The sequence below is a fragment of the Oryctolagus cuniculus genome, chromosome 17, assembly GCF_051225735.1.
Source record: "Oryctolagus cuniculus isolate XC-2025 breed Fujian yellow rabbit chromosome 17, ASM5122573v1, whole genome shotgun sequence".
Taxonomy (NCBI): Eukaryota; Metazoa; Chordata; class Mammalia; order Lagomorpha; family Leporidae; genus Oryctolagus; species Oryctolagus cuniculus.
Genome location: NC_142883.1, coordinates 13,463,285 through 13,478,613, shown reverse-complemented (window position 1 = coordinate 13,478,613; position 15,329 = coordinate 13,463,285). Strand labels below are relative to the sequence as shown.

Sequence of the window (15,329 nt, the reverse complement as noted above, 5' to 3'; positions counted from 1 at the left end):
TCACGTGCACCCTGGGAGGCAGCAGGTGAATACTCTGGTCCCTGCCACCCACGTGGGAGGTCTGCACTGAGTTCCTGGCTCTCAGTGTTGATTGCAAGCATTTGGGGAGTGAACCAGCAAATGGGAGTGCTTGCTCACTCGCTTGCTTGCTCGCTCTCTCTCTGCCTTTCAAACAAAATGAAAATTGAAAAACATACAAGATCTCAAAGCAATAATTCAACCTTCTCTCTGAAGACACTGGAAAAAAGAAATAACTAAATCCAAAGCAAACCAAAAGAAAATTATAAAGAGTGCAAATGAATGAACTGGACAATAGAAAAATTACAGAAAACCAACAAAATCAAAAGCTGTTTCCTTGAGAAGATCAACAAAATTCACAAAATTGTGCTAGACTGGTCAGGGAGAGAGAGAGAAAGAGAAAAGACTCAAATTACAACATCTCATAAGCATGGCTTTGTTAAAACGCTTCTCTTGGAAAGGAATGGGATCCAGAGAGGTTTCGGCTTTTTCCACGGTGCCTTCCCGCAGCGGGTGGAAACGTGGTCTTCGGTCATTCTGCGCACGTGGCTGCCTGCTCCGGGACGAGCAGAGCCCCTGCTACCTCTGCCTTTCTGGCTGCTTTACGTACGGCCTCTGTGTGCCCACCCGGGGAAGCAGGGCGATCAGCGCAGCTTTCGTGTGCACTTTATTTGATGCTTTTCATTCGCTCCAGACACACAGCAGGTCCAAGCACCCCTGTCTCCCTGGGGGAGGCTCCTCCATGGAGCGTGGCAAGGCTGGAGGGAGTAGCAGGGCAGGGGGGAAGCTACCCCAAGCGTGGGGTGGTCACCAGGCCCCCCAGCCCTTACCCCTTCCCTCACAGAACCAGGTCACCAGGACCCTCCTGCCAGCTCAGTGGCCCAGAATGGCCCCTCAGCTTTTGGAAGCTGTGGGGGATCCACTTGTAAGTGAAATTTCTCCCTGCTCTTATTACCTTTCACCCAGTCCTACCAGTGGGGAATCAGGGGTCCCGGTCCTGGGAACCTACCTTCCCCACCCAGCAGCACAGCCCTCACACCTAATTCTTACTAACACTCACATCTGCTGGCTTCCCCTCCAACCCCCAGCTGCCCTGGATTACAAAAGCCCTGGCCTCCAGACCCCATAAGGGCTTCCAGAGCCCTTCTCTCTGCTGTGAATCTGACCTCACTGGCACCCCAACAAATCCCTTTAGCCACTCTGGGACCAAAGCCCCAGCTGTCCGCACGGATGTCCCCTCCAGCTCCTGCCCAGCCCTCCTCTCCCTTAGGGTGCTATGGGGGACATGCAGGCCCACTCCCTAAGTCCTTGACTTGGCACGCACGGTTCCCCAACCCCTTCCATCGATCGCGTCATCCTGCTCAAGGTCCCCACACATCCCAGGTGCCCTCCCTGGGGACAGAAGACCACACCACTGTTCCTTCCTCTCACCAGAAAGCTCAGGGACAGGCAAGCACTACCACCCCGGGACAGGACAGCCCCCATGTCACCCAGCACCTTCTTGCCTGCCATGCTTAAGGCAGTTGCTATCCACTGATGGCTTCCTGTTTTACTGCTTTTGTACCCAACATCCTACATTTTTCTACCTCCTTAAGTGTCTCACGTTATTCCTCTCCCAAACTGCTTTCCTACATTCAAACCAAATTTGCATTACAATTTAAATCCCTTTCCTGGAAATGACTGTGTTTTACTAAAAAGCCAGACAGCTGAGAACAGCCTGGTGACCTACAAAACACTACGAGTAAATCCCGAAATGCTCTCGATGACTTCATGAGAGCCGAGACCAGCCCCAAGGCATAGGTCACCAGCCGTGGAGCCACGGCAGTAATCGGACGGTTTACTCAGTCTCACAGACGTTCATCCCCTTGCCTGGCTGTTGGTCTACACAGTTTTCTGAGTGCAGAATGCTACGGTGCATCCAATGTGCTTCAGCCACATTAGTGGTTCCTGGACCAAAAGTTGCCTGAGAGCTTCTCACACAGGACTCACTTAATCCCCGTGGATAACTCTAATTGGTAGGTGGGATTATGCAAATCTCCATGGAGGAAACCGAGACACTGACCAAAATGAAGATAATCGCAGGCATTCTAGGATTCAGAAAACTCACAGCCCCTGCCCCGTACTTTTCTTACGTGGAAGTTCCAAGAGGGTGCTTGCTCTGTTTCCCAAGGTTGCAAGTTAGGAGAATCGAAGGAAAAGAAGTTCAATGCTAAACAAAGGCAGTGAAGGTGAGCGGCTGGTGGACTCGCACCAAGCGCTCACGGCTCTGAGAGGTCGTTATGGAACCAGCAGTGTGCTCACAGCACTGGATGAAGGAAGGACTTTCTCAGGCATTCACAAGAAAAGCAGTGTGGGAATTCTAGGAAGACCAAACAGCTGTCCTGGGTGGTCAAGAAGAAAGACGACTCACGTGAACGCCGAGACATGAAATCCTGTCTGGATGGTGACATCTGTCCTGTTAGAGGGAGGTGCTCCCACAACCCTAGCACCTGCACCTGGAGTGAGCAGGGTTTGTACCACAACAATCACACCCATGCTGTTTGCTGGTGTTCAGCTTTTTAAAAAAGTTTATTTATTCAAGAGGCAGAGACAGAGAGAGATTTATCTATTGGCTCGCACCCTAAATGCATGTAACCCCTGGGGCTGGGACAGGCTAAAGCCAGGAGCAGGGAACTCAACCCAGGTGTCCCATGGCTGAACCATCCCTGCTGCCTCCTGTGGTCCACATTGGCAGGAAGCTGGAGTCGGGAGCCAGAGCCAAGAATCAAAGCCAGGCTGTGGCGTATGTCAGCACCCCACATGTTTTCATTGCCAGATAATTCCCCATCATATGGCTAGACCATATCTGTTCATCCAGAATCCTGACAACATTAAAGTAAAGGAGAAAGAAAAGTGGAAGGAAGGGCAAGGTCATGGTTTACTTAGAACTGTGTTGCCCGAAATTGATAAAACAAGAAACAGGCAGAAGTCCATTTACCTACAGTAATCAGGTAGCAGGAGAATGAGTAAAAATAATCGCTTCAGGGGCCAGCGCTGTGGCGCAGTAGGTTAATCCTCCACCTGCAGTGCCGGCATCCCATATGGGGCGCCGGTTCTAGTCTCGGCTGCTCCTCTTCTGATCCAGCTCTCTGCTACAGCCTGGAAAAGCAGAGGAAAATGGCCCAAGTCCTTGGACCCCTGCACCTGTGTGGGAGACTAGGAAGAAGCTCCTGGCTCCTGGCTTTGGATCGGCACAGCTCCGGCCATTGCGGCCATCTGGGGAATGAACCAGCAGATGGAAGACCTCTCTGTGTGTGTCTCCCTCTCACTGTCTGTAACTCTGCCTCTCAAACAAATAATCTTTTAAAAATTAAAAAAATAATTGTTTCAAAGGATAAACCACTAGGAGAGGCTACAGAGTTGAGGATTAATACAAGCAAATGATATCCTCTGCAGCTCTCTTACACATTAGTGGGGAGAAAACGGACAACTGTAAAACTGACCAGCTGAGAATTGACATAGAAGAATTCACTTACAACCACAGAGGCTCACAACGGAAGAACTAAAAAAAGCTTCTGTCTCCTCTGGGTGGGAGGAAGGCGGGAGGCAGCAGATTCAACTCAAAGTCATCATCATCTGATGAAAATAAGGAATTATTAACTAGTTCCCCCAATTTGAAATTTTCTCAAAATGGATTAAAGACCTGAGTTTTAAAGGAAGGAAGGAAGGAAGGAAAGAAGGAAGGAAGGGAGGGAGGGAGGGAGGGAGGGAGGGAGGGAGGGAGGAAGTTAGTTTCCTAAATGTCCAACAGTAAGGGAATAAACGATATTCATTGATTCTGCTGCTAGATATAAGTATACCCCACAGAAGACTTCTAATATAAATAAACTTTGAAAAAGTGAGTTTATAGGGACTGGTGTTGTGGCACAGTGCGTAAGCCACATCTGTGATCCCATTTGAGTGCTGGTTCAAGTCCTGGCTGCTGTACTTCCAATCCAGCTCCCTGCTATGGCCTGGGAAGGAGGTAGCAGAAGATGGCCCAATTGCTTGGGCCCCTGCCACCCACATGGGGGACCTGGATGGGGTCTCCCACTCCTAGCTTTGGCCTGGCTTAGCCATGGCTGTTGCACCCATTTGTAGTGAACCTAGGATGGAAAATCAGTCTCTTTCCCTCCCTCCCTCCCTGTCACTCTGCTTTTGAAATAAATATTTTTTTAAAAAACATAAAAAACAAAAACAAACTAAAAATGAGTTTACAATATTGTGTCCTGTGTGATCATCGATGCTTTAGGAAAGGCCTAGCTGAGCCTCACCCTCATGTTCGGGAGTGCCCAGAATAAGGTCAGGAGACAGGCAGCAGTTCTGTACTGTGGTAAGCTCTGCAGAGGAAGCTGGGAGAGGACTTTTTATTCTAAATATATTTGAAGTACCTGTGTATTACTCTACTTCTTCATTTTGTAAAATATCACCCTTGGGGCCGGGTGATATTTCACATTGGGTGAAAGCTACAGCCTGCAGTGCCGGCAATCCCCTAATGGCGTTGGGATGAGTCCCGGCTGCTTCACTTCCTATGCAGTTCCCTGCTAATGCACCTGGGAAAGCAGTGGAAAATGGGCCCATGTGGGAGACCCGGAAGAAGCTCCTGGCTTCAGCTTGGCCCAGCCCAGTTGTTGCAGCCATTTGGGAAGTGAGCCAGCGGGTGGAAGACCTCGCTCTCTCTCTCTCGCTCTCTCTCTCTCTCCTTCTCTCTATGTCTCTGCCTTTCAAGTAAATAAATAAATCTTTTCTTAAACCGCCCCCCCCATCTCCATCCTGAAGAGAAATCATCTGGCTAACCTTTTGGGAATACACTGACTCAATCACCATGTCTGACTCCGAAGTCAAAGCCAGAGTGGACCCGTACTCCCAGGGACTGACTGCACCTGCTGCTCTCGTGGGGGCCCCACGGAGGGAACAGTGAGTGCCTCCCTGCTTCTCAGGAGAGCAGGATCCAAACACTGTTCCAGTCTCTGTCACTCAGTAATTCCACCGTAATCACGGGCAGCCTGGAGCTCAGGACAAGGGCGAAAATTGTCATCCACGGACCCAAGCAATAACCTTCACATGATTCAACTCAAAGACAGCCACGCGTGGCGCCACAAGGCCTCTTGGAGCTACTTAAAAAGCCACGTATTTGGTAATGTAGTTAGAGCACTAAAAATATTTTTCATGCAATTTACTTGGGGGAATTGCTGCACGCAAGAATTTGTACTTAAATCGTAGGAGGAAACAGAGGAGAAAAATAAGGGGAAGGATGCATTGCACAGGAGGGTTATTTTGCAAGTTTGTTCTTTTTCCCAACTCCTCTTGTGTTCCCAGCATTTTTTCCTCTGCAGACAAGTACTACACTTGGCTCTACTCCAAAGCACTCTCTATAATCCCAACAATATGTTCTTGGAACTCAATTCCCAGAAACACCAAAAGTTCACTTGCATTTCAGAATTTCCAAAATTGTAAGCACGAGTAGGAAATAATCCAATAAGATGATCAAATACAGATACACTCTCCCCCACCCAAAATCACTTCTACAATGCCTTTTAAAGGCTGATGTCTTCAGCTTAAAAAAATAAAAAATAAATAAATACACAAGCAGGGGCCCGTGCTGTAGTGGGTAAAGCCACCATCTACAGTGCTGGCATCCCATATGGGCACTAGTTCAAGTTCTGGCTGTTCCACTTCCAATCCAGCTCCTGGCTAATACACCTGGGAAAGCAGCAGAAGATGGCCAAGTGCTTGGGCCCCTGCACCCATGTAGGAGACCCAGAAGAAGCTCCTGGCTCCTGCGTGTCCTAAGGTCTCATTTGAGGATCACATATGTTGCACTGTGTGTGTAAGTTCCCATGGGCAGACCGCCCCACAAGGACAGCGGTGGTCTGGTTTTTTTTTTTTTTACACTGTTTCCACAGGGACTGGCAGGCACTTCATAACTCTTGGCTGACTGAGGAAGTCAAACGTCTGCCTGGGAAGAAAGACGCGTATGTGATATGAATAAGCAGGTATGCTCAGCAGTGGTTCGCTGTGGGTATTTTTCTTGTTGTGTGAAGATTCAGCATTGTTTTTCGTACTGGGAACACAAAGACGAATCTTTCACAGTGATGGCTATGTTTTCACTCCCAGCCCTGTCCCAGATCTTCAGGGAAAACAGCCCTGTGTGCTGGCTGTAACCACATCCTTTCAGGACTGGGCAGGTTGTGTCTGGTGATGAAGCATCCCCAAGACCACCACGGCTCATGCATGCAAACCTGCAGGGGTGTTCTAAGCCACCGAGACACCCCGGGACCCAGGCTGGTCATGCCAGGACTTCAACATCAAAACCACCCTTCCCCACCATCAAAAAGGCCTTTTGTTTTTGAAGATGTATTGATTTGAAAGACAGAATGACAGGAAGAGAGAGGGAGAGACAGAGAGAGAATCCTCCATCTGCTGGTTCACTTTCCAAATGGCTGCAATGGCTCAGGCTGGGCCACGCAGAAGCCTTCCGGGTCTCCCACGTGGGCAGGAGGGGCCCAAGCACCCGGGCCATCCTCCACTGCTTTCCCAGTTACATTAGCAGGGAGCTGGATTGGAAGGGGAGCAGCTGGGCCTGGAACCAGCGCTCTGAATACCAGCATCCCAAGCAGCAGGTTACCTCGCTGTGCCACAACGCCAGCCACTCTGCAAGATCGTGGGGCAAACCATTTAGACAGCTGGGAACTCTGGGCTTTAACACAGCCCTCTCCACTGCATTCTCTCCACACGCTTATCCAAGCAGACGTCTAGAAACACTCTAAAGCGTTGGTTGGCTCCCCCAGCCACAGGGCACAGAACCTGGAAGCTGGAAAGGAGAATCAAGACTGCAACACCTGGAAGACGGCAAATTTCTTTCCGAGACCCAAGCTGGAGGATACGGCAGCTGTGCCCTTTCTCTGTGCAGCGATGGGTTAAGAATATTCAGGATTCAGGGACAGTTACTGCGGCCCAGCATGTCCAGCTGCCACTTGGGACGCCCACATCCCAAATCAGAGTGCCCGGGATGGAGCCCAGCCTCTGCTCTGCTTCCAATCCAGCCTCCTGCTAACGTGCACCCCGGGAGGCCTCCAAAGGTGGTTCAGGGACTTGAGTCCCTGTCACCCACGTGGGAGACTCGATGGCGTTCCAGGCTCCTGGCTTCAGCCCAGCCCAGCCCTGCCACTGCAGGAATGAACAAGCTCTGTTACTCCACCTTTCAAATAAATAAAAATGAATAAATAAACATTTTTTTAAAAAAAGGAATTTGTAAAATTCAGAGTTGACAGCCCAGTCTCTCTTGCTCCTGGAAATGGCTGTACTCAACCCTGCCCAGCCCATAGCGAGTTCTTCCAGGGATACAGTGCAGTCATCTCCTCTTATCCATGGGGATAAGACAAGACACAGGGCGGGGAGGACCCAGTATATCCTATGTGTTTTCCTACACACACCAACTTCCGATAAAGTTCATCCATGAAGGAGGCACAGGAAGAGATTAATGCCAATAACTAACAATAACAGAATAATTATAATATAGTATAAAATTATTTAAGACATGAATTATTTCTGAAATTCTCCCTCCAATATTTTCACAGCATGACTGACCCAAAGTAACTGGAACCTTGGCAGATGACACTGTGACTGGGGCAAAGGCCAAACCCGGCAGTGAGAATGACCGGACACATACCTTCCTCGGGGTGGACAGTCAGGCCGGCGCCCATGCTGGGGTGGTGTAGACAGAGCGCAGCTGGAGAAGTCAGTGGTGGGTTCTGCTACCTCCAGTCATCCGGTCTGGCTGTGACAGTTGTATCAGTGTCTCCCCGAGACGACCAGAAATCTATTCATTCACAGCTCCAGAAGCCGAGAGTCAGAATCAAGGTGTCCACAGGGCCACACCCTCTGCAAAGGTTCTAGAGGACAAGGGCTCCTCCTGGTTGTGTCACTCCAGTCTCTGCCTGGTTCTCCATTTGGTCTGCTCTGTGTGTCCCTCTCCTCTCCCTCTCCTCTCCTCTCCTCTCTTCTCCTCTCTTCTCTTCTCTCTCTCTCAATATTTATTTATTATTTGAAAGAGTTACACAAAGAAAAAGATTTGTATAGAGAGATCTTCCATCTGCTGGTTCACTCCCCAGATGGCTGCCAGGAGCTTCTTCTTAGTCTCCCACTTGGGCAGCAGGAGCCCAAACACTTGGGCCATCCTCCTCTGATTTTCCCAGGCCACTAGCAGGGAGCTGGATCAGAAGCAGAGCAGCTGGGACTTGAACCGGCGCCCACAGGGGGATGCCATCACAGGCAGCTTTACCCACTACACCACAACGCCAGAACCTCTTCTCTTTCTTTTAAGGATGCATGTCACTGGGTTAGGGCACACCAGGAAATCCATGATGCTCTCATCTCAAAAGCCTCGACTGAATTATTTCTGCAGAGCCTTCTTTCCAAGTGAGGTCATGGTTGTGGTGCTGGAGAGGAGCCACCACCCAACCCGGGGCTGTTTCCTGGCTGGGAAACTACCCAATGACGCACGCATGTACTTTCCTGACTGTATGTTACATACACACCAGGGTTACTTGTATTCATTTGAGAGGCAGAAAAATGAGAGAGGGATGGAAGGAGAGGGGGAGGAGGGGAGAGTGTTAGTTTTTACTCCTCAAATGCCTACAACGGCCAGAGAGCTGAAGCCAGGAGCCGGGAACTCAATCCGCATCTCGCCCTGGGCACGGCGGGGCTTGAACCACCATCACCTGCTGCTCCGTATGGTCTGCATTAGCAGGAAGCTAGAACTGGGAATGCAGCTGGAACTGGATTCTGGATGTGGGAGTCATAAGCAATGTTTTAGCTGGCAAGCCAAAAGCCCGCCCTCTGAAGGGAGTTTTCTGAGTCAGCGTTTAACTTCTTAGAAACACATTTGTTATTCACAGTGAGACATCTGCACGAGGCTAGCAGAAAAGACCACAATGCCGGCACTTCCCTGGCACCACGCCTGCAGACCTGGGGCTCCTCCCAACATCCCTCCTCATTTCTGATCTCACCAGAATGTACAGAAACCTCTCGGCCACTTAAAGACGTGTTGCCGTTATCCAATTTCCCCACCACCACCCAAAGTGTTGAAATCTCTTAACAAATTACAAGCTGGAGACCATCAGAGCGCCTGGGCCCTGCCCCGTGTCACCAAGAAGACCAGGCTCAAACTCCAGACAAGGAGTGAACTTGGGGATTCCTGCTGTGTGCCCTGCAGACGGCAGGGGACAAAGGCCGTGCTCGGTGCCTGGCTGACCCACAAAACACTTCTTAATGAATTGCCCGGCATGACTCACGCCAGCTCCCACATCTGGGTTGCGTCACCGGCAGCCCTCAATGTCCTGCAGGTTCCTGGGAACGCGCTGCCCAGAATCAAGTGCACCAGCTGCTGGGCGGGCTGCGTTCACACGCCTCCCTGCGTCATGCTGACGGCCACAGGCGACGGGGCTGGCTCCGGGCCCCTCACAGAGGCCGAGCCACCGCGGAGGTCACCTCCAGCTCCCTTTCCCATGAGCCTAAGGAGTCACCAAAGAAGCAAAATTCTGGGCCCAGGGCAGGACGGCATTCCCTGGGTCTCTATGCTCAGAGCTCCTGGCCCCATCCTTGAACCACATTAGCTACGTTAATTTGGAGGGGGAGGGAGAGGATACCACGCACATTCTTTGAATAGGACCAGAGGGGCAGAGAAAAGAAGTACAAAATGTGAAAGAAGCCCGAGAAGAAATGTTGATGTAAACAGCTCGCGGCAGGAGGTGGCTGGGGGCAGGGAGGTCACCGTGTTCGTGGAGGCCAAGTCCCCAGCTTGCTGTTGGAACCGGAGCTTCGCTGTGCTCTGCACCACTTACACAGCAACCAGCACACTGTGTGGCATTCCTGCTTCCTTATTAACTGTGGACGGATCCTTGGAGATCTTTATTTTGCATCCTTTTATTTGCTGATTAGAGCTGCCCTGGAGGCTGCTTCTGGGACAGCAGAAACTCCCAGCAGCCCCTGGGGGAGGCTCTTTATCCACCTGCTCATTACTGCTAGAACAGGCTGACTTGCACACCTGGGACTCTCCCTCCAGGCCTGGCTTCCCCCGCCCCCCACCCCCAAGCAACTCCACCTGCTCATTGCTGCCAGAACAGGCTGACATGCACACCTGGGACTCTCCCTCCAGGCCTGGCTCCCCCCACCCCCATCAACTCCACCTGCTCATTCACAGAGTCCCAGCGTGTTAGAGCCAGAGGGGACACTTATGAAGAAGGAAAGAGGGGAAAAAGCTCATTAATTTCATTCTTCTAACTGGTTTGCTGATCCACGTTCTAATTTTAAAGACAAGACTTAAAAAAAAAATCCTGAGATCTTGACAAGTAATTAATTCATCATCCCTGGTTGGATCAGGACAGACAAGAGTCTTCCCGTTCTTAACTTTAGAATTACATGGGGTGGGGGCCGGCGCTGTGGCATAGCAAGTAAAGCCGCTGCCTGCAGTGCCAGCATCTCATATGGGCGCCAGTTCGAGACCCAACTGCTCCACTTCCTATCCAGCTCTCTGCATGGCCTGGGAAAGCAGTGGAAGATGGCCCAAGTCCTTGGGCCCCTGCACCCACATGGGAAGACCTGGAGGAGGCTCCTGGCTCCTGGCTCCGGATCAGTGCAGCTCCGGCCATTGTGGCCAATTGAGGAGTGAACCAGTGGATGGAAGATATCTCTCTCTCTCTCTCTCTCTCGCTCCCTCTGCCCCTCCTTCTCTCTCTGTGTAACTCTAACTGCAGAGTGGACAGTGAGAGAGAGAGAGAGAGACAGAGAGAAAGGTCTTCCTTTTGCCGTTGGTTCACCCTCCAATGGTCACCGCAGCCGGCGCGCTGTGACCGGTGCACTGCGCTGATCTGATGGCAGGAGCCAGGTACTTCTCCTGGTCTCCCATGGGGTGCAGGGCCCAAGCACTTGGGCCATCCTCCACTGCACTCCCTGGCCACAGCAGAGGGCTGGCCTGGAAGAGGGGCAACCGGGACAGAATCCGGCGCCCCGACCGGGACTAGAACCCAGTGTGCCAGTGCCACAAGGCAGAGGATTAGCCTAGTGAGCCGCGGCGCTGGCCAAATAAATCAATCTTTAAAAAAAAAAAAAAAAAGAATTACACCGTGTACCAGGTGGGCATGTATCAGGATCGGGTCGCGCCTCTGCTTCTCATTCAGCTTCCTGCTAACGCACCGGGAAATGGCAGGTGATGCTCCTGGCTTTGGCCTGGCCCAGCCTTGGCTGTTGTAGACATCTGGGCAGTAAACTAGCAGATGGAAGATCTCTCTCTGTCTCTTTGTGTCTCTCCCTCTCTCTGTCACTTTGCCTTTCATTTAATAAAACACATCCTGTAGCCTCGTGAATTCAAAACAAAACCAGAAAAGCCTATTTCCAAGCCTTCAAAACTTGCACTGAGACTTACAGATGTACAGATACGTTCTAAAGAAGTAACCAAAGAAGAACAGAAAAGAAGGAGATGGAGGCCGGCGCCGCGGCTCACTAGGCTAATCCTCCACCTGTGGCGCCGGCCGGCACACCAGGTTCTAGTCCCGGTCGGGGCGTTGATTCTGTCCCAGTTGCCCCTCTTCCAGGCCGGCTCTCTGCTGTGGCCAGGGAGTGCAGTGGAGGATGGCCCAAGTACTTGGGCCCTGCACCCCATGGGAGACCAGGAAAAGTACCTGGCTCCTGCCATTGGATCAGCGCGGTGCACCGGCCGCAGCGTGCCGGCTACGGTGGCCATTGGAGGGTGAACCAACGGCAAAGGAAGACCTTTCTCTCTGTCTCTCTCTCACTGTCCACTCTGCCTGTCAAAAAAAAAAAAAAAAGAAAAGAAAAGAAAAAAAAAAGAAAGAAAGAAAAAAAAAGAAGGAGGAGATGGAGGGACTCCTCTGATCCAGTCGTTCCCCTGCGTGCACATTAGGCTCACACGGAGTCTGTCAAACATCAGGCCAGGCCAGGCCTCCAGGCAGTAAAGTGCACATCTCTGGAGGTGGGGTTGGGCATTGGTAACAAACCAACAGGTGATGGGGCCAGTGCTGTGGCACAGTGGGTAAACCCACCGCCTCCGATGCCGCCATCCCATATGGGTGCTGGTTGGAGTCCCACATGCTCCACTTCCAATCCAGCTCCTTGCTAATAATGCACGTAAAACCAGCAGAAGATGGCCCGAGTGCTTAGGTCCCTACAGCCACGTGAGCGACCTGGAAGAAGCTCCTGGCTTCTGCCTGGCTCAGCTCCTGCTGCTGCAGAGTGAACCAGTGGATGGAAAAGCATGCTTTCTCTCTCCCTCCTCCCCTCCCTCCCTCTGTAAACTCTGCCTTTCAAGAAAATAAATCTTTACAAAAGAAGAGAAATGAGGAACCAGGTGATCCCAAGGTCCAGCTAATGTGAAATAGCCACAGAGTGGCCCGAACCATAGTCATCAAAAACAGAAACGGGAGCGGAAGAGGCGGCGGCAGCTGTGTCATTTACATGATGCACCCTGCAGTCTGGCAAGCTCTCCGTGCAGTGGAGGATACTCAGGTGCAGGGTCAGGCTGAGGTCTATGCCGGTGATCTCAGCCTGGGACAAGGGCACGCGACCCCACCAAACTGGGACCAGAGACCCACCAGCTACTACTGGATGGGAAAGGAGACAGAGCCAACAGCCGGGTTCCGTACCCTCAGAGCAGTCCCAGGTTCTCAAGATATTTTTCTTTTTTCAAAAAAAAGTAGCTCGGGGGAGGTGCTTGGTGCAGCGGTTAAGACACTGCTTGGAACACATGCATCCCACATCAGAGCGTCTGGTTCCTCCACTTCTGATCCAGCTTCCTGCTAATGTGCACATTTGGAAAGCAATGGTGATGGCTCAAGTACTTGGAGTCCAATTACCCATGTGGGAGACCTGGATGGAGTTCCTGGCTTCAGCGTGGCCCAGCCCTAGCTATTGGAGGCATTTGGGAAGTGAACCTTGGAGGGGAAGAGCGCTCTCCTGCCTTTTAAACAAAAAGAAAATAAACAGATACATAAAATTAAAATTAAAAAGGAGCCCATTCTCATCTGACCGAGCAAGGCCAATTCCAGGCACATGCGTGAAGAAACGGAAACAGAACCCGTGATCTGCACGCCCACCTTCCAGCGGCATAATTCACAAGAGCTCAAAGACGGGAGTAGCGCCAGCATCCCTCAGTGGCCGAATGGGACCACACAACGTGGTACACTCATACCGTGGCCTGGGATTCAGTCTTAGAACGAAAGGAGATTCTGACACACGTGACACCATGGGTGAGCTTTGAGGACACTGTGAACTAAGCCAGAGGGTGGGTATACTGACATGGAGTACCTACTGCCGACAACATCATAGAGACGGTAAGCAGGTGTGTGGCTGCCAGCGGCCAGGGTGGGGACGGGAGTCAGTGCTTCCTAGGTGCCGAGTTTTATACAAGATGGAAAGAGTTCTGAGGAGGGAGGGTGGTGATAGCCATACAATCACATGAACATAACGCCACTGAACTATACACTGAAAACTAGTCACGGTGCAAAGTTTCATCATTGTCCACTATATGTCACCTACAGAATTCAGTTTACAGGGCCGGCGCTGTGGCGCAGTGGGTAAAGCCACCGCCTGCAGTGCCAGCACCCCATATGGGTGCTAGTTCAAGCCCCAGCTACTCTACTTCTGATCCAGCTCTGCTATGGCCTGGGAAAGCAGTAGAAGATGGTTCACATGCTTGGGCCCCTGCACCTGCGTGGGAGACCCGAAGGAAGCTCCTGGCTTCAGATCAGCCCAGCTCTGGTGGTTGTGGCCATTCAGGGTGTGCACCAGTGGATGGAAGACCTCTCTCTCTCTGTGTCTCTGCCTCTGCCTCTCTGTAACTCTGCCTTTCAAATAAATAAATCATATTTAAAGAAATTCAGTTTGCAAAAGAACCTGCTGTCTCATCCTTGCTGACTTCACCCAAGCGTTGGTGAAGGTTACCAGGGGGCATAACTCCAAGGGTGCACGTGCCAACTGCAGCATCGTGAGGCTGAAGCTCTGTGCCCAGCACGCCCCAGGCCGGCAGGACGGCAAAGAGCTGCTCACTCGCCAGGCCCGCGAGGGCCGTCTGGCAGGCCACTGCGTTCTGCGTGTTATGTAACACCCAGCAGCTTCCAAGCTGCGCGGGAGTGAATTCTGACATGCTCCCAGCCTGGGACGAGCGGACGGGCACTTCTGTCCCAGAAATGGTGCCGTGGAGCCTCTTCCTCATTTCCCCGGGGGGCAGCAAAACCCCTGGCCGGCAAGTCAGCTGGGAAAGCTCTGGCTTGCTCTTAGATGGGTGGACTCAGAGGTAACTTGTAGAAGCGACTTATCTTTCAGCTTCTGCACCCTGTTGCTTTGTATTCCAGGGACAAAGAAAAACTTCAGCAAGGAGAAAAACGCTGCCCGCAAGGACTCTTCTGAGCCGTTTAGTAACCCAGACCTCTCAGGGCGGAAGCTTTCTCCCTCTCCGACGCCAGGTGACAGAAGCTTCTCTCTGATCAGTGATCCTTACTCTCGGCCTCAATAAGCAGCCAGGGTGATCCCGCACGGGGGAGGTGACACGGGCAGCCGTTTCCCGGGGGAAGTCATGGAGGCCCTGCGGGCTGTGTCTGAACTCGGGCCAGGCATGTAAATGAACTTGTCACACTCCTGCACCCTCAGACCGGCGGCCCCAGCGCAGCGCGCACACTTGGCCTGGAAAGTCTGTCCTGATGATTCACCAAGAAGCCTGAAGCTGGGCGGCTGGAAAAATGTAAACTTTCCCCTTTCTTAGAGTCTGCGGATGAACAGTCCCGCCTGAAGGCGCTTATTCAACAGGAGTTGGAGGAAGCGCCTCTCACTCGGGCGTCCTGTGGAGCTCAGACGGGCACTTGATTCTTTGACATAAAGTTTGCAGACCAGAAACTTCTCTGAGCCTGAGCCACAGCACAAAGAGCAGTTTGCGTCCGTGGTCACGGGAACTCACTTCCACGGTGTGACTTGCTTAGGATAAAGTTTATTTTTATTTATTTATTTTGACAGGCAGAGTTAGATAGTGAGAGAGAGAGAGACAGAGAGAAAGGTCTTCCTTCCATTGGTTCACCCCCCCAAATGGCTGCTACGGCTGGCATGCTGCGCCAATCCGAAGCCAGGAGCCAGGTGCTTCTCCTGGTCTCCCATGCGGGTGCAGGGCCCAAGCACTTGGGCCATCCTCCACTGCACTCCCGGGCCACAGCAGAGAGCTGGCCTGGAAGAGGAGCAACTGGGACAGAATCTGGCACCCCAAGCAGGACTAGAACCCGGGGTACCGG

At 51.8% G+C, this 15,329-nt stretch overlaps 1 protein-coding gene across 1 annotated transcript in view; it reads right to left on the bottom strand.

Annotated features, from left to right (window-relative positions):
* Positions 1-15,329, bottom strand: part of PITPNC1 (phosphatidylinositol transfer protein cytoplasmic 1) — a 280,327-nt gene that overhangs the window by 181,681 nt on the left and 83,317 nt on the right. The window lies entirely within an intron of this gene.